Source organism: Phyllobates terribilis, unplaced genomic scaffold, assembly GCF_046119375.1.
Source record: "Phyllobates terribilis strain yellow unplaced genomic scaffold, ASM4611937v1 Scaffold_343__1_contigs__length_2019054, whole genome shotgun sequence".
NCBI lineage: Eukaryota > Metazoa > Chordata > Amphibia > Anura > Dendrobatidae > Phyllobates > Phyllobates terribilis.
This window is the reverse complement of record NW_027363103.1, coordinates 703310-727404: the sequence shown is the minus strand read 5'-3', so window position 1 is coordinate 727404 and position 24095 is coordinate 703310.

Sequence of the window (24095 nt, the reverse complement as noted above, 5' to 3'; positions counted from 1 at the left end):
CCATACCTTGCCCTCTTACTGGGCAGGTACTGCCGGAATCCAAGCCGCCCCTTAAAAGAAATTAAGGACTCATCCACACAAATGTCCCGCACGTACACTTCACCAAACTTGTTGTTGAAGTGTTCGATGACCGGCCGAACTTTGAAAAGACGATCAAAGTTCGGGTCATCGCATGCAGGACACCTTGCATTATCTTGGTAATGCAAGAACTTGTAGATGGCCTGAAAACGTGTCCGGGGCATGACCATTCGGAACACTGGAGTGTTATACAAAACGTCAACACTCCAGTATTGCCGAAGCTCGGGCTTCTTCAAGTTCCCCATAAGAAGGACCAGGCCCCAAAACTTCATCATTTCTACTGCGTCTACAGGAGACCAGTTAGAAAATGATGAAGAGGGGTTTTGTTCTAAAAATTGATGAGCGTATAAATTAGTTTGGCCCACCATGAGGTTTATAAAATCCTCAGAGAAAAAGACTTTGAAAAAGTCTATTTCTGTGAGGCCGGTGGTGTCAAACTTGATTCCTGATTCCGCTACGAAATCAGGAATCAGCGGCTCATAATTTTCGGGGGGCGAAGTCCATATAGGCTCAGTAGTGGGGGGCGCTGGAACATCTCTCCTGCGACGACGGCGGGGCGGGCCAGCAGAACCTGAGGAAGAGGAGGAAGAAGAGAAGGAGGAAGACGACGAGGAGTCGGAAAAAGAAAGAAATGTGGGATCCTCACCCTCACTGTCAGTGTCGGAGGCAAGAATAGCGTAAGCCTCCTCCGCTGAATAATGAGTTTGGGATGAGCAGGACATTGTTTGTTATGTATGTGGTGCGTGTGTGTCAATTCTTTGAGAGTGTGTGTGTGTCAGTACTTTATTTAGAGTGTGTGGAAAAAGGAAATACTGTATGTGGTGCAAACAGCGAGCACGAGTGTGGATTGGTGAACTATGCCACCGATCAATACTCGGCGGCTGCTGGATGTGCGCACAAATGTGTGGGGAGTGGGAAGAGGGGAATTGGGTTGGATGAGGGGAGATCAGATTACTTACCAAAGTCCTCTCTGTTCTTTCAGGACCGGGAGCCCGTAGCAGGAGCCCGGGGCTGGTGACCGGGAGCCCGGCGCTGGTGACCGGGAGCCCGGAGCAGGAGACCGGGAGCCCGGAGCAGGAGACCGGGGGCCCGGAGCAGGAGACCGGGGGCCCGGAGCAGGAGACCGGGAGCCCGGAGCAGGAGACCGGGAGCCCGGAGCAGGAGACCGGGGGCCCGGAGCAGGAGACCGGGGGCCCGGAGCAGGAGACCAGGAGCCCGGAGCAGGAACACGGGAGCCCGGAGCAGGAACACGGGAGCCCGGAGCAGGAGACCGGGAGCAGGAGACCGGGGGCCCGGAGCAGGAGACCGGGGGCCCGGAGCAGGAGACCGGGAGCCCGGAGCAGGAAGACGGGAGCCCGGAGCAGGAGGCCGGGAGCCCGGAGCAGGAAGACGGGAGCCCGGAGCAGGAGACCGGGAGCCCGGAGCAGGAGACCAGGAGCACGGAGCAGGAGACTGGTACTGGAGCTGGAGATCAGAAGCAAAAGAATTAAAGAATTAACAGGGACACTGGGGTGAGGCGGATTGGGATGGGAAGGGGGTAAAAAGACAGGGGAGTGGGAAGAGGGGTAAAAAGACAGGAGAGTGGGAAGAGGGGGATTGGGGTGGATGAGGGGAGATCAGAGATGGACTTACCAAAGGGTCAGCAGGACTGGAACAGAAGACCCAGAGCAGGAGCCCGGGAGCCCGGAGCAGGAGACCAGGAACCCGGAGCAGGAGACCAGGAGCCCGGTGCAGGAGACCAGGAGCCCGGTGCAGGAGACCAGGAGCCCGGCGCTGTTGACCGGGAGCCCGAAGCTGGTGACCGGGAGCCCGGCGCAGGAGCCCGGGAGCAGTAGACCAGGAGCCCGGAGCAGGAGACCAGGAGCCCGGAGCAGGAGACCAGTACTGGAGCTGGAGATCAGAAGCAAAAGAATTAACAGGGACACTGGGGTGAGGCGGATTGGGGTGGGAAGGGGGGTAAAAAGACAGGGGAGTGGGAAGAGGGGTAAGAAAACAGGGGAGTGGGAAGAGGAGGATTGGGGTGGATGAGGGGAGATCAGAGATGGACTTACCAAAGGGTCAGCAGGACTGGAACAGAAGACCCAGAGCAGGAGACCAGGAGCCCGGTGCAGGAGACCAGGAGCCCGGTGCAGGAGACCAGGAGCCCGGTGCAGGAGACCGGTACTGGAGCTGGAGATCAGAAGCAAAAGAATTAACAGGGACACTGGGGTGAGGCGGATTGGGATGGGAAGGGGGGTAAAAAGACAGGGGAGTGGGAAGAGGGGTAAAAAGACAGGAGAGTGGGAAGAGGGGGATTGGGGTGGATGAGGGGAGATCAGAGATGGACTTACCAAAGGGTCAACAGGACTGGAACAGAAGACCCAGAGCAGGAGACCAGGAGCCCGGTGCAGGAGACCAGGAGCCCGGTGCAGGAGACCAGGAGCCCGGTGCAGGAGACCGGTACTGGAGCTGGAGATCAGAAGCAAAAGAATTAACAGGGACACTGGGGTGGGAAGGGGGGTTAAAAGACAGGGGAGTGGGAAGAGGGGTAAAAAGACAGGGGAGTGGGAAGAGGGGGATTGGGGTGGATGAGGGGAGATCAGAGATGGACTTACCAAAGGGTCAGCAGGACTGGAACAGAAGACCCAGAGCAGGAGACCGGGAGCCCGGCGCTGGTGACCAGGAGCCCGGCGCTGGTGACCGGGAGTGGAGCTGGAGACTCGGACCAGAGCTGGAGACCGCTGCAGGACGCAGAAAAAAAAGGTAAGGGGGGGTAAAAAGAGGGGGGAGGGGGGATTGGGGTGGATGAGGGGAGAACAGACTTACCAAAGTCTTCTCTGCAGGATCAGCAGCAGGCTCTGGAGCAGGAACCACAGCAGGTCAGGAGCAGAAGATCCAGGAGCTGGAGCAGAAGATCCAGGATGCTGGAACAGAAGATCCAGGAGCAGCGGCAGCAGCAGCGACTGGAACAGTGAGAAGATGGTCTTGTGGTGTCACAGAATATTCTGTGGCACTACAAGGCCCAGCACAGACACATCAGATGTGATCGCTCTGTAGAAATCCTCACCAAATGTGAGGGTCTGCAGGGCGGTCACAGGGTGATGATGGGGTGGTGACAGGTGGAGGTAATCTGATTGGAGCAATCATTGATGACATTGATCGCTCCAATCAGAGTACCTGAATACAGGTGACCAGGCGGTCACAGGGAGGTGTCACCCCTCTGTGACCCCCTGTGGTGCATGTTGTGCCCCAGCCATTTGATTGGTGACACTGATTGCACCAATCAGACATGGCTGGAGCAGAGCACGCACCACAGGGGGTCACAGAGGGGTGACACCTCCCTGTGACCGCCTGGTCACCTGTATTCAGGTACTCTGATTGGAGCGATCGATGTCATCATCGATCGCTCCAATCACAGCAGTCTGGGGGATTGAATCACATTACAGGGGGTCATGGGGCGGTGACAGGCAGGTCACAAGCCGGTCACCGCCCCATGACCGCCCTGTCACCACGCGGTCGCGCTACGATAGGTGCGATCGATGTGATCGGCGATCGCACCGATCATAGCAGTCCGGGGCCAGGGCTGGGGTGTCCTAGCAACAGTTTAGGATCGGTGCTCATAGGAGCACCGATCCTAGGCTGCAGATCACTGTTTCCGTCAATCACATTGCCGGAAACAGTGAGAAATGCTGTGATTGGCTGTTCAGATTTGAACAGCCAATCACAGCGATCGCTGGTGCGGGGGGGCGGCGACAGCCCCCGGGATGATGACGCCATCTACCAGGAGGTAAGATGGCACCGTAACTTTAATGCTGTCACCGCGACTTAAGTCGCGGTGCCGCATTAAAGATATGACGTACTAATACGGGTCTGGCTCTTAAGTCCCAGGGCACAGACGCGTATTAGTACGTCAGATGTTATTAAGGGGTTAAAGTGGCCACTTGCAAGTTGTTCTCCTGTTTGAATCTCCTCTGAAGAGTGGCATAATGGGCTCCTCAAAACAACTGTCAAATGATCTGAAAACAAAGATTATTCAACATAGTTGTTCAGGGTAAGGATACAAAAAGCTGTCTCAGAGATTTAACCTGTCAGTTTCCACTGTGAGGAACATAGGAAGGAAATGGAAGAACACAGGGACAGTTCTTGTTAAGGCCAGAAGTGGCAGGCCAAGAAAAACATCAGAAAGGCAGAGAAGAAGAATGGTGAGATCAGTCAAGGACAATCCTCAGACCACCTCCAGAGAGCTGCAGCATCAACTTGCTGGAGAGGGTGTCACTGTGCATCGGTCAACTATACAACACACTTTGCACAAGGAGAAGCTGTATGGGAGAGTGATGCGAAAGAAGCCGCTTCTGCAAGCACGCCACAAACAGAGTCGGCTGAGGTATGCAAAAGCACATTTGGAGAAGCCAATTTCTTTTTGGAAGAAGGTCCTGTGGACTAATGAACCCAAGATTGAGTTGTTTGGTCATACAAAAAGGCGTTATGCATGGCGGCAAAAAACACAGCATTCCAAGAAAAACACTTGCTACCCACATTAAAGTTTGGTGGAGGCTCCATCATGCTTTGGAGCTGAGTGGCCAATGCCGGCACCGGGAATCTTGTTAAAGTTGAGGGACGCATGGATTCCACTCAGTATCAGCAGATTCTTGACAATAATGTTCAAGAATCAGTGATAAAGTTGAAGTTACGCAGGGGATGGATCTTTCAGCAAGACAATGATCCAAAACACCGCTTCAAATCTACTCAGGCATTCATGCAGAGGAACAATTACAATGTTCGGGAATGGCCATCCCAGTCCCCAGACCTGAATATCATTGAACATCTGTGGGATCATTTGAAGAGGGCTGTCCATGCTCGGCGACCATCAAACTTAACTGAACTGGAATTGTTTTGTAAAGAGGAATGGTCAAAAATACCTTCATCCAGGATCCAGGAACTCATTAAAAGCTACAGGAAGCGACTAGAGGCTGTTATTTTTGCAAAAGGAGGATCTACTAAATATTAATATCACTTTTCTGGTGAGGTGCCCATGCTTATGCACCTGTCAAATTTTGTTTGAATGCAGATTGCACATTTTCTGTTAGTACAATAAACCTCATTTCAAGGCAGAAACATTACTGTGTCCAACAGTTATAACATATATCAAACTGAAATAGCTGTTGCAAAAACACCAATTTTTCGAAAACATTAAGCTTAAGATTAATAGGGGTGCCCAAACTTTTTCATATAACTATGTACGAGCTCAAAAAAAAAAAACAATATGAGAACTCAACATAACAACGGCCCGAAACGGGCAACAGGGTGGGAGCTGTGTCCCCCAATTAGAGGCTAAGAGAAAGAGATTTTAGGGTGAGCACACAAAAATCTCCTTTACTCTGTCGCCTCATTGGGGGACACAGGACCATGGGACGTCCCAAAGCATTCCCTGGGTGGAAAGCAATGGACAAATATTGTGTAGACAGGCCCCTATAATTGGGGCACCGCCGCCTGCAGGATACACCTACCCAGGCTCGCATCTGCCGAGGATTGGGTATGAACCCTGTAGTGTTTGGTAAACGTGTGTAGGCTAGTCCAGGTGGCTGCCTTACACAATTGTTGTGCCGAAGCCTGGTGCCGAATGGCCCAGGAGGTCCAACCGCACGTGTAGAGTGTGCCGTAATACCTGCTGGAAGAGGAGAATTTGAGGCGGAAGGCCTCTTGTATGGTGGATTTGATCCACCTGGCAAGGGTAGCATTGGAAGCTGGCAGACCCTTGCGACCGTCTTCCAGAAGAAGGAAAAAAGAATAAGATTTCAGTAAGGGCGCAGTCCTAAACACATAGATACGCAATGCCCTGACAAGGTCAAGCGTATGCAGAGCATTCTCCACTCTATCAACCGGGACCGGACAGTGGGATGGCAGTGAAATTTCCTCATTGAGGTGGAGGTTGGACACAACCTTCGGAAGGAAGGATGGGACCGTATGGAGAACTACCTTGTCCTGGTAAAAAGCCAGGAAGGGCCATCTGCAGGTGAGTGCTGTTAGTTCAGACACCCTGCGTAGTGAGGTGATTGCCACCGGGAAAACCACTTTCTGGGATAGAAGCAGAGTGGGACTTCCCTAAGGGGTTCAAAGGGTTTTTCATGCAATGCTGTCAGCACCAGGTTGAGGTCCCACGCTTCTAGTGGTCGTCTGTAGGGGGGAACCAATCGTGAAACCCCCTGAAGAAATGTCCTTACTTGTGGCTTGTTAGCAATGCACCTTTGAAAAAGCACTGAGAGAGCTGATACCTGGCTCTTAAGGGAGGCCAGGGACAGTCTGGCCTCCAGACCCGATTGTAGAAACCCAAGTACCCTGGAGAGGGAATAAGGGAATGGGGTCTGGCCACGAGATTCACACCAGGTAAAGAAGGCTTTCCAGGTACGGTAATAAATCTTAGCAGAGGTTGGCTTCCGTGCCCTGATCATGGTTCCAATGACGTCCGGCGAGAACCCTGACTGGGTTAGAACCCAGGTCTCAATGGCCACGCCGTCAATTTGAGGGCCCCTAAGTTCTGGTGGTAGAACGGGCCTTATGACAGAAGATCCGGGCGGTCGGGGAGATGCCAGGGGACGTCTGCTGTGAGCTGTACGATGTCGGCATACCATGTACGTCTGGGCCAGTCCGGTGCGATTAGGATGGTTGGAACTCCCTCTTGCTTGATCTTCCTCACGACTCTGGATATCAGGGGGAGAGGTGGAAAAATGTACAGGAGCTGGAACTGGGTCCAGTCCTGAACCAGGGCATCCGCTCCTAGCGCCCACGGGTCGTGTGTTCTGGCCATGAAGTTGGAGACCTTGGCATTGAAGTGGGATGCCATTAGGTCCACGTCCGGAGTCCCCCAGCGATGGCAGATCTGTCGAAAAACTTCGGGATGGAGAGACCACTCTCCCGAGTCCATTCCTTGCCGGCTGAGTAAGTCTGCTTCCCAGTTGTTCACCCCCGGAATGTGGACCGCAGAGAGAATCGAACCTGTGTCTTCCGCCCAGTGGAGAATGTGTGTCACTTCTCGCATCGACTGGGCACTGCGGGTCCCCCTTTGGTGATTCACATATGCCACAGCCGTGGCATTGTCCGACTGTACTCTAATGTGAGAGGCTGCCAGTAAGAAATGGAAGGCTCTCAACGCCAGAAGGATGGCACGAATTTCCAAGATGTTGATGGGCATGGTCGCTTCCGCTGGGGACCACTTGCCCTGTGCTCTGTGGTGTAGGTGCACCGCACCCCAACCCGTCAGGCTCGCGTCGGTGGTCAGAACCTTCCATTGACCCGTGAGAAAGGATTTCCCCTTTGTTAGTGAGGTTGGCTTGAGCCACCAGTGCAGGGACCTCCTGGTTGACGACGTCAGCTGGAACTCCCTGTCGAGAGAAAAAGGGTTCCTGTCCCATGACTTGAGGATGGCTAGTTGGAGAGGCTGGGGAAATGGGACCGCTTCTATTGCCGCCACCATCCTGCCAAGGACTCTCATGGCAAACCGGAGAGATCGAGGGGGTTTGCTGAGGAGAGTGCGAACTTCTAGACGGAGAGGCAGTGCCTTGTCCTTGGGAAGGAGCACTAGACCCCTGAAGGTGTTGAGTAGCATTCCCAGGAAGGTCAGAGACTGACTCGGGGTTGGTGATGACTTTTGTAGGTTGACTAACCAGCCCAGGCGACTCAGAGTGTCGATTGTGATTGAGACGCTGAGCTCGCAGTCCTTGAAGGTGGGAGCCTTGATAAGGAGATCGTCCAGGTATGGAACGACTACTATGCCTCTGGAGTGCAGGACGTCCATGGTGGCTGCCATGACTTTGGTAAACACTCTGGGAGCCGTGGCGAGTCCGAACGGGAGAGCCACGAACTGGTAGTGGTCCTGGTCGATTGCGAACCTGAGAAATCTCTGATGGGGAGGTGCAATTGGTATATGCAGGTATGCGTCTTGTATGTCTATGGAGGCGAGAAATTCTCCCTTTTCCATGGACGCAATGATTGACCGAAGGGACTCCATGCGTTAGTGACGTACCCGTACATATTTGTTGAGCTGTTTTAGGTCCAGTATGGGCCGTATGCCTCCTCCTTTCTTGGGGACTATGAATAAATTGGAGTAGAACCCTCGGCCGCGGGGACCGGTAATATGACTCATGCTTGAAGAAGCGAGAAGACCGCTTGGCGGAAGGCACGAGCCTTGGCTGGCGGTTTTGGGGGAACAGAAAGGAAGAGTCTGTTTGGTGGGTTGGAAGTGAACTCTATTTTGCATCCCGAAGACACTAGTTCCCTGACCCACCTGTCTTCTGTAATAGGCAGCCAGACTTGATGAAAAAGCAAAAGTCGGTCACCTATAGGTGGGGTGTCTTCCGGAGTCCATGAGTCATGATGAGGAGGAAGTCTGAGATTTTCCTCCTTTGGACTTTGACTAGCCTGCTTTTGACTGCCAGGTCTTGTCCGACTTTTGAGTCGACCGTGAGTTGTCCCTGTGTGGGGAGTGGTTGCTATTTTGTGCTGGCCTCGAGACGGACCAGCACGAAGAGTTCCGAAAGGATCGGAATCGAGTTTGGTTACTCTTCTTGTAAGTGCGTTTGGGTTGCAGTTGGGGGAGAGAGGTACTCTTACCCCCGGTGGCGTTGGATATCATCGTGTCCAACTATTCACCAAAAAGTCGACCACTGAGGTACGGGAGGTGCATGAGGGACCTCTTAGAGGCTGCATCTGCTTTCCATTCCCGCAGCCAGAGGATACACCGAATATTGATGGCGTTTGATGCTATCCCCGCTGCACCCCTTGCAGAATCCAGAGCTGCATGAAGCGTGCAATCTGCTACAACTGCTATTTGAACCGCTTGGTCCAACAGCTCAGGAGCAGATACTTGGAGGCCAGCTTGTAAAGGAGTGACTGTGCTGCTAGCCTAGAGACTGGGGGATCCACTTCGGGTGGATCTGTCCATTCCTTGGTGGCCTCCTGTGAGAAGGGGTACCGCGCCTCCAGATATTTGCGATTAGTAAACTTCTACTCAGGCTGTGAGAACTGCTTTTTAAGGATCGACTTAAACTCTGGGTGGTCAAAGAAGACCTTAGGCGGCTTCAGAACTCCTTCAAAAGGAAATCTTGTGTTGTGGTGCCTCCGGGGGCGGATCAGAAATGTCCAGCACCCGATGGATGGACGAGGTTACGTCCTCAACTAGCGCTGTATTGCTAGGGGGAATTGGGATCAGGGACCCTTCAGTTTCCTTGTCTGAGTCGGAATTACAGATGCCTTCCGAATCCTGTGTATCGCTAAGGCATCTCCTGCTGGGTGAACCGGGGTGGAGGTCTGGTCGGGGATCGCTGTGGAAAACTGCATTGTCTGTCCCTGGTAGGGGACGGTCTAGATGACCTGGAACTACGGTGTCTCTCTCTAGAAGGGGATGACCGTGTGCTATAGGATGACGCAGATGAACGTGACCTGTGGGTCCGCTTGCGTCGTGACCTAGACGTGGATGTGCCCGGGTCGTCATGTCCCTGAGTCGAGCCTTCCCTTTGCTGGGTAGCGTTCATAGCCGAGGCATGACTCTGCAGAGCCTGAAGCAATGTGGAGGTTAGGTTATCTGTAGACTGCGTCATAGATTGCGACATCTGAGTGACCCATTCCGGCATGGAATTAGACACCGAAGCATTGACAGGGGCTTCTTGGGGCTCTGGCACAGTAGTCTGGATGCAGTCCTGGCAGCACGGGTACGTGCTGCCACTGGGGAGAGTATTGCTGCAGGCTGTACAGAGTGCATAATAGCAGTCCTGCCTGGTTCTCTTGGACCTTGAGCCAGGCATAGTGCACTGGGGTGGCTATGCAGAGGGCCCTACAGGGTTGGCTATGCAGAGGAGCCTATAAGGAATAATGGATTCACAGCCGAGGAAGAACTCAAGCTGTGATCTTATCCCACCAGTGTGTCCGTAGTTCCAGCGCCGAAGATCCACAGTCCTGTGCCCCCCGGAGACTGGCTGGTCTTCCCTTATCCTGCAGCAGATAATGGCCGCCGGAGTAAAGTTAAGAAAGAAGTGGGGTTGAGAGCTGAAAAGGGCGGCAGAACTGTGTGAAATCGCGCCCTTTCAGTCTCGATCTGCCCCCTCTATGACACTGTAGAGTGTCAAATTTGTCATCCGGGGGGGCGGGCCGGGGAGAGGAGGTGGTGGCTTCGGCTAGGCCGAAGCCGCGGCTTAAATTAGATGCCTGATGCCCAAAGGGACTCCAGACTGGCGCGGAAGTCCAGGAGGGGGACGGATCTGAACCGGAACCCCCGGATTTAAAGGCAGGATAGCGGTGGGGTATGAGCGGAAGGGGGGGCCCTGTGAAGAGTCCCCCTGATGCACCATAGAGCTGGTGCTGCCGCAGAAACAGGGCGCAGGGAGGCCTGTGCCTCTGTTGTGTCATGCCTGCCTGCAACCCCCTGGCCCCAACAGGAGCCCGCAGTAGGACTGGGGTCCCTGGATTGAGCCGTAGTGTGCTGGCTGCTGGGAGCTGCTGCCTGTACAGGCCCTACCTGAGGCGTTTCAACCTAATACCCCCAGGGTGGGGATTAGGGAGGTGCTGCTGTCACCGTCAGGGGGCTATATCCTCGCCTCGACCTCAACCCAGAAACCAAAAGGAATTGGGGAAGGAGGGGGGTCTCGACTTCGAACCAGCACCCGAGGGGCTGGGGAAGGAGCGACATGGGGAATAGCCATCTCGACTTCAACCGTGCACCTCGTAATAAGAGGCCGAGGAAGGAGCCATGCCGGGAGTCTCGCAGTAGACCCACTTTTCTTCATCTGTAATCCCGTCGGAGAAAACGGAGTAAAAGTTTTAGGTGTGCCTCCTATGCGACACTAAGCAAAAACTGGAGAAGGCTGATGCCGTCCAGGGGTGTATACTGCAGAGGAGGAGCCACGGTTAATCTTTTTCAGATTATGCATAGTGTTCCCTTAGTGGACAGCAGCATAACACCCAAGGTCCTGTGTCCCCCAAAGAGGCGACAGAGTAAAAGGCATGCGGATTTACATGCGCTTTTTTAAGTGTTTTTGTACATCAATGAATGCTTTTTGGAGCTAAATAAAGGTGGTGGGACATTGCTTAAGCTCTTGGATTACCATAAGAACTTGGGTGTTTATACTGGTTCATTTAAATGATTAAAGAATGGGTCTGTTGTATTTCAGATAAAGTGTTTACACTGTGTCTATGCTTTTTTAAATTAAAGTTTGGTCATGAAAAGGTCTAATTGACACCTTGACATCACTAAACAAAAGAGCTGGGTGTCAGCTAGTCCCATTCAATCAATCTTCATTAGCATTTCTATTCATGTAATTTATGCGACTTGTGTGAGATGCTAATTTTAGCCTGGGAAGGTGCCATTAGGCAAACATGGTCCCTGGCCATTAAATAACATCTCACAGCTGGTTTGTTAGCCGCTACATCCCCCGATCAGCACTCAGCAGCGCTTTGGACACAACGTATTTATGTTGCATCCAAAACGTGATGTTCTAACGCCGCACTTTTGTTGTCAGTACATGTGAATCCACCACATATAATGACACTTCAGGTCAGTCAAAATCTGCAGCAGAGACTAGCGTGTGAGTTTGGGTTCGTGGCCACGATCAGGAGCCGCTGCAGGTTTGATGCGGCGTGTTTATACAGCGTCAAACCCGCAGCGTCCAGATGTTACAGCATAGTGGATGGGATCTCTAGAAATCCCACGTCCACTATGCGTGCATCAGAGGCTGCGAATCACCCGTGGACACTGACATGCGGTGCGTCTTTCAGGACCGCAGCATGTCAAGTTCTCTTGCGGAGTCGCTAGTCTCCGCAACAGAAAATTGACCACCAGAATGTATTGAATGCGGTAAATCAGCATGGTTCAGTGAACACATGTGGATTTACCTGTGTTCAATAGAATGCAGCATTTTGGACGCAGGAAAACTTTGCTTCCAAAGCGCTGCTACGTCTGAATTATGGGCACAGAGCCTAAGAAAAAAAAAATGGTGTGGGCTCCCGCATCATTTTTATAACCAGCAGAGGGAAAGCCGACCGCTGGGGGCTGATATTAATAATACAGAAAAAAGCCACACAATAGCTACAAAAAGGTGGGCGGATAGCCAGCCAAATGGCGAGCATCCGTCCAAAAGCACGCTGAAAACATCATATCAAAAAAAGGAGGAAAGCTCAGCATATCATTGCAAAAAAGTATCTTTATTTAAACATATATAGAAAAATAGGTATTTAGACCAGACAAATTGTAGGTAAAAGATGACTGAGTAGGAACATACTAATACTCAAATATATGCACTAATAAGACAATGGTTTTAGCCCTTTGATATAGATAGGATTGCACACTAGCCCAAGGCAAAACATGAATCATAAATAGTGGAAGCAATGAATGTGCTATATATAATAAAAGCATTCCACTTGTCACTTGTGTCGGGTAAAGGAGTATTCTTAATGTAACAGAGAAAAGCATTGCCATATGTCAAGGGGGCGCACCAACATCTACCTAATACCAGGGCAAAATATATAATGAGAAGTATGTTACTTGTAGAAAGCTCTCACAGTCAGAGAGGGGAGGAGGGGGAGAGAAGAGAGTGTGGTGGTAGCATGGAGCCTGACGCGCGTTTCGCGGTAAAACCGCTTTCTCAAGGGCGGGTGATAGATGTATGGCGCCCCCAAGGCATATATATATATGTCCATATCCCTTTGATACTAGCGAAAATACATGCAGCTGTGATGCGGGGCGCGCACCCGGAAGTAGCCAGCTAAACCGGGGGCGTGTCCCGCAAATCACATGACATGAAGTAAAGCTGTAACGGCGCATGCGCGCGGGCGAGAGGGGCGCACCGCGCACGACCCGGCCGTCAAGCCGCTACTGCGCAAGCGCGAACCAAAAAGGTTCGCGCAGGCGCAGAGAGGCATGGAGACAGCCAGGCAAGCGCGCGACGCAATCTCCCCCATCATACACGCACGCGCACATCACGTCAGTGAATGGCACTGCCAATTGTAGATATAAGAAAGGAGAAGAACGGGGACAACGACTAGGAGCAGCCACGAGAGAGTATAACAGTATAACAATACAGGGATGAAACAGTAATAATACAAATGCCACTACAGAGTAATAGAGATTAGCCATATTCAGCAGCATCATCCCGGCATAGGTGTGTATTCTAATTTGTAATGCTCTCATCAGGACATATATCCCATAATGGATGTGATCACAGAATTCGCCAAATCAAATTGGGTTAGGGAAGCAGCCAAATCTATACACTCCTGAAACCAAAAAGAAAACACAAATAGAAAGGCCACAGATAAAAACCAGAATGAAAAATAAAATGAAAAAATAAAATATAAATAATGAACAACCACCCAATATATGCATGTGTAAGGAGATTATATAGCTCCAAATAAGAAATGCATAGATTGTGGCTATAAGAATGGAGAGAAGCTCAGAGATTCGTTCAAGCCATAAGGTGTCACAGTGTTTAATCGTACAATCCATTGTGACTCTTTCTGAGCCAATAGCTTTTTGGCATTACCACCCCGTATCCCCATGTGTATTGCATCAATACCACGCACCATGAAAGAGCAGGGATTACAGTTATGTTTCAATTTAAAGTGCCGTGGTATTGTTTTTAGCTGAGCTAGATCGCTCGCCGAGGTAGCTGCTGCAATGTCACAAATATGCTCACGTGTGCGAACCCGTAGTTCCCTTGTGGTTAAACCAACATAGATCATGGGGCAGCTACACGTGGCATAGTAATGATGTTGGATGTACCGCAGGAAATATGGTGTCTGATATCGAATGTTCTGTGGCCATCAGCTGAACAAAAGCTGGTGTACCACAAAACATTTGGACAGGCCACACAGTGTCCACATTTATAATTGCCTTTAATAGGGCCCCCAGAGCCAAAGGGTCGCGTTACCGGTGCAACGTAGTGACTCTTGGTCAATATGTCGCCAAGATTCCGACATCTCATTGGTGTCATTGATGGAAGAGACCCCGGGTGTCCCCTCAGGGAGGGCTCCACCATCAAGATACTCCAATGTTTTTGAAGGATGGCTCTCATGCTATCCCATTCGTGGTTATAGGTGGAGATGAAACGTATGGTTTCTTCCCTATCCGAAGATCGTATTTTCGGATGCAGGAGGACAGTACGAGGAGTCTTACATGCTCTATCATACCCCCTCCTAATACATCTCCGACTATAACCACGTTGCAGGAAGCGCTGTTTAAGGTCCTGTGCCTGACGCTGAAAGCTCTGTTCAGTAGAGCAGATGCGCCTCATCCTCAGGAACTGTCCGACCGGGACAGCTCCAATTGTGGCTGGACTGTGGGCAGATCCCGCATGAATCAAAGCATTGACCGAGGTGGGCTTTCTGAACACGTCCGTCTGCAGGCCCCCATGGATGTCGACACACAGGGATATGTCCAGAAAGTCCACCCTCTTAGTGTCATGTATATAGGTCAGCTTGATGTTATATTGATTCATGTTAAGACAGTCCATGAACTCTCCGAGCTGCTGTATAGAGCCCCGCCACAAAAATAAAATGTCATCAATATATCTCAGCCAGCACAGCACATGGTGGGCAGCAGGGATGGTATCCCCATCAAATATTTCCCTTTACCACAGCCCTAGGAAGAGGTTGGCATATGAGGGGCCACAGGCCGCCCCCATGGCTGTGCCACGCTTCTGGAGATAAAATTGATCTTTGAAAACAAAAAAGTTATGAGTCAGGGCAAATTCCATCAGCTCAAGGATGAGTTCACACAAGGGACTATCCAGGTCGGAGGCTCCGAGAAAGAGACGCACCACGTTCAAACCATCAGTGTGGTTAATGCTGGTATACAGGCTTTCAACGTCGGCAGTGACCAAGAGAGTCCCCTCATCCACCGTGATACCGTCGACCCTAGTAAGGGCGTCCGTTGTGTCTTTGATGTATGATGGTAAATTGGTCACTAAGGGTTTTAAATAGTGATCAATAAATCTACATATGGGTTCACATAGTCCCCCAATACCAGACACAATCGGACACCCTGGAGGGTCGACGGGATCTTTGTGGATTTTGGGTAGAAGGTAAAAGGTGGGGATCCTGGGGAAGGCCACTGTCAAGCCCTCATAAACCTTTTTGGAGATTATTGAGCACTCCAGAGCCTGGGTTAGGATGTCCTGCAGCCTAGCAGTGAAGTGGGTCAAAAGACAAGAGGGCAATCTAGCATAGGTATTGGGGTCTCTCAATTGGCGGAAAGCCTCCCGCTCATACTTGTTGATAGGCCAAATAACAATGTTGCCCCCCTTATCTACACCCTTGATAACCACGTCACTGAGTTCCTGAAGCTGTTGTAAAGCTCGGCAATGGTTATATGTGAGATTATCAAATTTCCGTTTTGTTGGTAATCTAAGGAAATCTTCAGTGACAAGTTTGGTGAAAATCTCTACTGCAGGGCATAGAGATAAGGGGGGAACCTTGTAGATTTCGGCATAATAGATTGAGGGAACCCACCTCGTGAAGGATTGCAGTGTTCCTCTGCCAGTTCTTCCAAACATCTCAATGCTTCTCTCTCAGTCACTGCTGCATCCATAACCTCCGGGCTCTTGTGATGCAACTTCTTCAATACCAATTTGCGAGAAAATAGGTGTAGATCTTTTATCCCTGTGAAGAAGTTGAAAGCATTAGTTGGAGAAAATGTAAGACCTCTCCCCAGGACCTCCACCTGTGGGGGCGGATATTAGTAGCCGCAGAAGGCTCCATTAGCCAATAATGTTCCCTGGCTATTAATATCAAACCACAGCTGTTTGTTTAGCCTTAACTGACTAGATTACAGGAGCAGCCCAGAAAAAAATTGACATGGGGTCCCCCTATAAAACCTAACCAGCAAAGGCTAAACTAGACAGCTGTGGGCTGATATTAATAGCCAGGGAAGGGGTCATGAATACTAGCCCCCTTCGCGGCTATTAATATCACCCCTCAGCAGTCCCAGAAATGGCGCATAAGATCCCCAATACTAACCGTGTAGTAAAGTGAACGGCGCTTTTTCAATAAAAACACGGCCAGAATAAAGTATTTTAATGTATACTGACAGGGGTGTAAAATCACCCCTAGTCAGAATACAGTGCTTCAGGGGGTCACTGTGGTTCATCAGCTGAAGATCAGCTGATGAGCCCCTGAGAGTTTACCACCATGGGAACATTCTTGCAAATGTTCTCAGGTTGAACATCAGCTGATCGGACATCAGACTGATCAGCTGATTACCGGCGTCAGCAACAGCTAATGGTCACGTGGTCATCAGCTGATTGTTGCCAGCACTGATCAGCTGATGATCACGCGACCATCAGCTGACCGCTGACTTCACTGATCACCTGATGGTCGCATAACCATCAGGTGATCGCTGACGGCACTGATCACCTGATGGTCACGTGACCATCAGGTGAACGCTGACTTCACTGCAGGTCCTGGCAGCACACTGCGGGGCGCAGGTCCGCGCCCTGCAGTGTACCGCTAACCACTGAGGACAGAGCATATATTATATATATATATATATATACACACACACACACACATACAGTATACATATACAGTACAGACCAAAAGTTTGGACACACCTTCTCATTTAAAGATTTTTCTGTATTTTCATGACTATGAAAATTGTACATTCACACTGAAGGCATCAAAACTATGAATTAACACATGTGGAATTATATACTTAACAAAAAAGTGTGAAACAACTGAAAATATGTCTTATATTCTAGGTTCTTCAAAGTAGCCACCTTTTGCTTAAATGACTGCTTTGCACACTCTTGGCATTCTCTTGATAAGCTTCAAGAGGTAGTCACTGGAAATAGTCTTCCAACAATCTTGAAGGAGTTCCCAGAGATGCTTAGCACTTGTTGGCCCTTTTGCCTTCACTCTGTGGTCCAGCTCACCCCAAACCATCTCGATTGGGTTCAGTTCTGGTGACTGTGGAGGCCAGGTCATCTGGCGTAGCACCCCATCACTCTCCTTCTTGGTCAAATAGCCCTTACAAAGCCTGGAGGTGTGTTTGGGGTCATTGTGTTGTTGAAAAATAAATGATGGTCCAACTGTGACGCGAGTCACTACAGAAATAACAGTCTCAGAAGAGGAGAGAAAAGACTAATATTACTGAAAGAAATATAATATTAGAGCTACTTACTAGATAAAAATAGGGAGGTCAAACAATCCAAAGTCAAGTCCAGGAAGATGGCGCAGTACAAAGGGAGCAGACAAAAGAGTAGTCAGATAACAAGCAAATGGTCAAAATCCAGGTAAGGGAAAATAGTCAGGCGGGGTCAGGCACAGAGCACAGAGAGATCAGTCCTACACAGGTAATACCAAATGTACAATTGACACTGGGTGAAGGAGCTAGCATGCTTAAGTAGAAGACTAATCAAGGGAAGTGAACACAGATGATTGCAGAAACAACCCAGCAAACCCAAAACAGACTGACAGCCTCCACACAATAGTAACCTAGCAGACAAGGAAAGTGTGGAGACCGTGATACCAACTAAACGCAAACCGGATGGAATACCATGCCGCTGCAAGATGCTGTGGTAGCCATGCTCGTTCAGTATGCCTTCAATTTTGAATAAATCCCCAACAGTGTCACCAGCAAAGCTCCCCCACACCATCACACCTCCTCCTCCATGCTTCACGGTGGGAACCAGGCATGTAGAGTCCATCCGTTCACCTTTTCTGCGTTGCACAAAGACACGATGGTTTGAACCAAAGATCTCAAATTTGGACTCCTCAGACCAAAGCACAGATTTCCACTAGTCTAATGTCCATTCCTTGTGTTCTTTAGCCCAAACAAGTCTCTTCTGCTTGTTGCCTGTCCTTAGCAGTGGTTTCCTAGCAGCTATTTTACCATGAAGGCCTGCTGCACAAAGTCTCCTCTTAACAGTTGTTGAAGAGATGTGTCTGCTGCTAGAACTCTGTGTGGCATTGACCTGGTCTCTAATCTGAGCTGCAGTTAACCTGTGATTTCTGAGGCTGGTGACTCGGATAAACTTATCCTCAGAAGCAGTAGTGACTCTTGGTCTTCCTTTCCTGGGGGGTCCTCATGTGAGCCAGTTTCTTTGTAGCGCTTGATGGTTTTTGCAACTGCACTTGGGGACACTTTCAAAGTTTGCCCAATTTTTCAGACTGACTGACCTTCGTTTCTTAAAGTAATGATGGTCACTCGTTTTTCTTTGCTTAGAATTTGTATTATGGCAAGAAAAAAGCAGCTAACAGTCTATTCAGTAGGATTATCAGCTGTGTAGCCACCTGACTTCTGCACAACACAACTGATGGTCCCAACCCCATTTATAAGGCAAGAAATCCCACTTATTAAACCTGACAGGGCACACCTGTGAAGTGAAAACCATTTCCGGTGACTACCTCTTGAAGCTCATCAAGAGAATGCCAAGAGTGTGCAAAGCAGTCATCAAAGCAAAAGGTGGTTACTTTGAAGAACCTAGAATATAAGACATATTTTCAGTTGTTTCACACTTTTTTGTTAAGTATATAATTCCACATGTGTTGTGTGGCGCCCCTGAGGGTTCGACCGCCACAGGGATGCTGCACTTCTTTAATGGACTGTAGTGTTCCTCCTCTGAGGTAAGAACAGTGTGATAGTCGTGACCCAATCTTTGCATCCAACACCACACTTCTCCACCAGAGGGGGCTAGTATGTTACAGGGAGACTGGGGAACCAAGAGTGAGGGGAACCAGTTAGTGGGTGTGGGTGGAGGACCTACAAGTTAGTTACACTTTAAATTTCATATTTAATAAAAAGCCATCTTTGGTTTTGGTCTTTGTGCTGTTAAATACTGTGTGTTACTGTGCTCTCCCACTCTGATAGTGGACCCTGTGTGGGCCTGCAGAGGTCGGAGACACGGCCCTCGTACCCTGGTCTTGGGACGAGAGGCAAGTTGCAGACGGGGAATGTCTCAACCCGGCCAATGACCATGACCAAGAAGGCCTGGAGCTTAAGAGTGTGACTCCACAGCAAATGGATCCCAGGCAGGATGCAGACGGAGCGGTGTACGCCACCTGTCCTCGCCAACCTGATATATTCAGAGGGAGTCCGGCTGCAAGAGGGGTACCTACCCCCGACACCCGACCTTGCTACTCCATGTCCTGGTCGGGGAAGCCCGGTAGGCCCTGAGGATCCCACCGGGTACCGGACGGAGCGGAGCTGCCACCCGAGCCCTTGTTCTGAGAGGAGCTCAGAGGGAGACCCGGCCTATTTGCACACACACTGACAGGAAAGGATTAGGCCCGTAGTTCAGGAACACTCTGGTGTAGTGTCCCGACTGAATGCTGGACTTACTCGGAGGTTGTCGGACCCCCGTCTCTGGTGACCGAAGGACTCCGCGGGGAGCAGGGAGTCACCTTCCTCATGCCATCTATGTGAGTAAAGCCTTGGAAGTTCACCCCTACGGCCTCCGGACTGTTCATTCTGCGCCACACCACGAGACGCGGAGCCCGCATTCCTTCACTACTACCCCCTCCATCCTGTCCCTCTGCCCTGAGGCCACGCTCCGCCTGTGGGGAGTAGTAATAACTTTGACCGCCATAACACCATGCCTCAGCGGACTGAAGCGGCGCTGGTGGCCCGTCACCAGGTACCACCGGTGGCGTAGTCGTTAATCAGCCACTCAACCCGGACAAGCATACACCATCTCTTTTTTTACTGTGACGGCCCTGAGCACGGGTCGGGTCCGGGCCACGGCTACACCCCATCTCTCCATCACAGGACCTGACTCCGAGTCCCCCATCTCCCAGGGTAAAGAAAAGGGCTTTTTCGAGTAAGAGGCGTCAAAGCTGATTCATAGTTTTGATGCCTTCAGTGTGAATGTACAATTTTCAAAGTAATGAAAATACAGAAAAATCTTTAAATGAGAAGGTGTTTCCAAACTTTTGGTCTGTACTGTATATATACACACATATACAGTATACATATATATACACACACATATACAATATATATATATACCCAAATATTTTGATTATGTGTATATATATATATATATATATATATATATATATATATATATATATTTCACTTTCTTACACTTTTTTTTACTTTTACACTTTGTCCCACTATGGGACTTTCATTTTTTGCAGGCCGATCGCTTGTACAGCATAGAGATGCAGCAGCAGCATCTCTATGCATGCAGCCTGTCAGCGCTGCACACGCACAAGTTATTTTGATTGTGCACTGCGCATGATCAAAGTAACTTTCTGGTGACCCGGATGTTGTCATGACGACATCGGGTCATCATAGCAACGATCGGGACCCCGTGCTCACAGTGCAGTTTTTGATTCAAGGTAAGAGAGTCGCGCTTACCTCCCCCCTGCTCCCGGAATGCTGCGATCGACTTAGTTCGCAACATTTCAAGGGAGCGGTGCGGCCCCACTCCTGGCACAAAGCATCGGGTGTTGGCTGTGAGAATCAGCTGACACCCGGCAGCGATCGCGCCAGCACAGCCTCTGTATGGGTGCGATCGCCAAGGCATAATAATACGCACCTGGTCCAATAGGCCCAGGTCGCAGGTACATATTATTACGCCTGACATCAGTAAGGAGTTAATATCAGATTTGTGGGGGTCCGGCACGTGGCACCTCCACTACTCAGTTGTTTGAAACTCCGGCAGAGGTCAGATGTAAACATTGTTGAGGAGCTGAACATCACAGCTCTGGTCACTGTGTAGTGGCTGCTACCTGGTGCTGCAGATCAGCTCCTATTACATGAATATTAGCTGACTTGCAGGACCCACAGTACAGTGAATGGAGCAGTGATGTTCAGATCTTCAAACTATTTACATCTGAGCGTTGCAAACAACTGATGGGTAGAGCCAGTGCCATGTGTGGGAGCCCACCTATCTGATATTGATAACCCATCCCCAGGATGGCATCTCAGTAGATACCATACCAGGATGGGGGACATTATGCCAGAATGGGTACATTATACCAGAATTAGGTCATTATGCCAGAATGTGAGACACTGTAACAGAATGGAGTGCATTGTACCAGGATGGGGGGCATTAAACCAGTATGATGGTCATTAAACCAGGATGGGGGGTCATTATACCAGGATGGGGGGTCATTATACCAGGATGGGGACATTATATCAGAATGAGGACATTATATCAGAATTGGGGACATTATACCAGAATTGGGGACATTATACCAGAATAAGGGACACTATACCAGAATGGGGTACACCATACCTGGATGGGTGACACTATATCAGAATGGGGACATTACATCACAATGATGATATTATACCAGTATGGGGGATATTATAGCAGCATGGGGGACATTATGCCAGAACTGGAGATACCATACCAGGATGTGGGGCATTATACCAGCTTTGGGGACATTATAGCAGAATTGGGAGCATTACACCAGCATGGGGGATATTATACCAGGTTAGAGACATTATACCAAAATGGGGACATTATATCAGAATGGGGACACTATACCAGGATGGGGACATTAAACCAGAATGAAGTAAATGATGCCAGAATGGGGACATTACCAGACAGGGGCACAGGTGGGGGAAAATGTCATAGCATAAGGCCCAGCATGTGGGAGATTATTACAAGAAGGAGCCAGGATGGGGGACATTACTACATAGGGAGAGAACACATATTTCTTTATAGGATCCAGAACGCTACAAGGGCCCATACATCTGACCAACATGCCGGTGGGGGCCTATCAGACTCTAGTTACTCCACTAGGTGGGACCAGATCATTTCCAGGACTCCTTGTTCTTTACATTGAAGATAATTCTTAATGACATTGGCTGTATGTTTGGGGTTGTTGTTCTGCTGAAGAAAACATTTGGATCCAATCGGACACCTCCCTGATGATATTGCAGGATGGATAAGTATCTGCCTCTATATCTCAGCATTGAGGGAACCAATAATTCTGACCCAATTTCCACCTCCATTTGCTGAAATGCAGCCCCAAACTTACTGGACCCTCCACCGTGCTTATGCATCACTATTGCCCACAGACGCTCATTATTGTACTGCTCTCCAGCCCTTCAGTGAACAAAATCTCTTCTGTAATAACATTTTTCATATTTTGACTCAACCGTCCAGAGCACATCCTGCCAATTTTCTACACCCTGGTTCCTCTGTTTTAATGCATAGTTGAGTCACTTGGCCTTGTTTTGATGTGGAAGATATGGCTTTTTCACCACAATTTTGCTATGAAGACCACTTCTGGCCAGTCTTCTCTGAACAGTAGATGAGTGAAGCTGAGTCCCACTGGTTGCTGCCAGTTCTGAGCTGATGGCACTGCTGGACATCTTCTGCTTTTGAAGGAAAGTAACCATAATGTGTCATACATCTGCTGCACTAAGTTTCCTTGGCCGACCACTGCATCTACTGACCTCGACGTTGCACATTTTCTTGTGCATCTTCACAAGTGCTTGAATGACACATCTTGAACCCTCAATCTGCTTTGAAATTTGTGCCTTAGAGACCTTGCTGATGTAGTATAACTTCCTTGTGTATTCTTGCTCAGTCTTGCCATGGTGTATGACCAGACACCTGACTGTATTATTACAAAATCCCTGACTTTGCGCAGGTGTACCTAGAAGAATTGACGCTGTTTTAAAGTGAAAAGTTGGTCACACTAAATATTGATTGGATCTAGATTTTTTGTTTGTTCATTCACTTGTATTTTGTTAATTGATTAAATAGATCATTAACATTTCTATTTTTGAAGCGTTCTTACTTTACAGCATTTTTTCTACACCTTTCTAAAGATTCTTTTTATGTGATTGTGTCTTTTATTTGCTCATTAATAATCTGATATATCTTTTGGTATTTTGTGTATAGTTGTTTTTTTGCTGTTGGGGTAAATTGTAGGATATTGATTTCAGAGGGGTTTCCTGATCCTTTGATTGTAGGAATGAGTGGTATATATGTGCTAATAAATTAGGACAAAACGTAGGAAATTTAGGAAAAAACTGAACATCTCAGCAGTAATAACATGCTGACTGTGATGTCATGAAGATGACTTGAATTTCCACCAATCAGAGATCAGCATGTTTCAGGTCACCCAGATAGAACAGTCCATGAAACATGAGTCACGGCCACTGTGAGGTCATAATGCTGATTAGAATTTCCACCAGTCAGAAAACAGAACCGCCCAGAAGAACCACCCAGGAGGTATGAGTCATCGCCACTGTGAGGTCATAATGCTGATCAATCACAGAGCAGCCACACCCAGATTTTCCACCAATCAGAGAGCAGCCACACCCAGATCTTCCACCAATCAGAGATCAGCAGTGGGTATAAATAGCCGCTACCACCTGCCCGGCTTAGCCTTGCACTGGTTGGGTCTCTCTTTTTTTTCCTCTCTCTTGGTCTCCCTCTCTCTCTCTCTCTCTCTCTCTCTTCTCTCTCTCTTCTCTCTCTCTTCTCTCTCTCTTCTCTCTCTCTTCTCTCTCTCTCTTCTCTCTCTCTCTCTCTCTTCTCTCTCTCTCTCTTCTCTCTCTCTCTCTTCTCTCTCTCTTCTCTCTCTCTTCTCTCTCTCTCTCTTCTCTCTCTCTTCTCTCTCTCTTCTCTCTCTCTCTCTTTCTCTCTCTTCTCTCTCTCTCTTCTCTCTCTCTGCTCTCTGTCTTCTCTCTCTCTCTCTCTCTCTCTCTCTCTCTTCTCTCTCTCTCTTCTCTCTCTCTCTCTTCTCTCTCTCTTCTCTCTCTCTTCTCTCTCTCTCTCTCTCTCTTTCTCTCTCTCTCTCTCTCTCCGGCCCTCTTAAGGGCTACCCCAAATGTGTAAAAGATAGAAACCAATATTTGTGTTGTTTGTCTGTTTTATGAGCCTTTGATTAACCCCTTCCCACTCTTTGCCATATATATATATATTATATACATAGTATGTGCAGGTGGGCCTTAAAGGGAATTTCCAGGACAAACATATTGATGGCCTATCCCCTGGTTATCTCATTAATATCAGATTTGTGGTGGTCCGGCACGTGGCTCCTCCACTAATCAGCTGTTTGCAGCTTCGGCAGAGGTCAGATGTAAACAT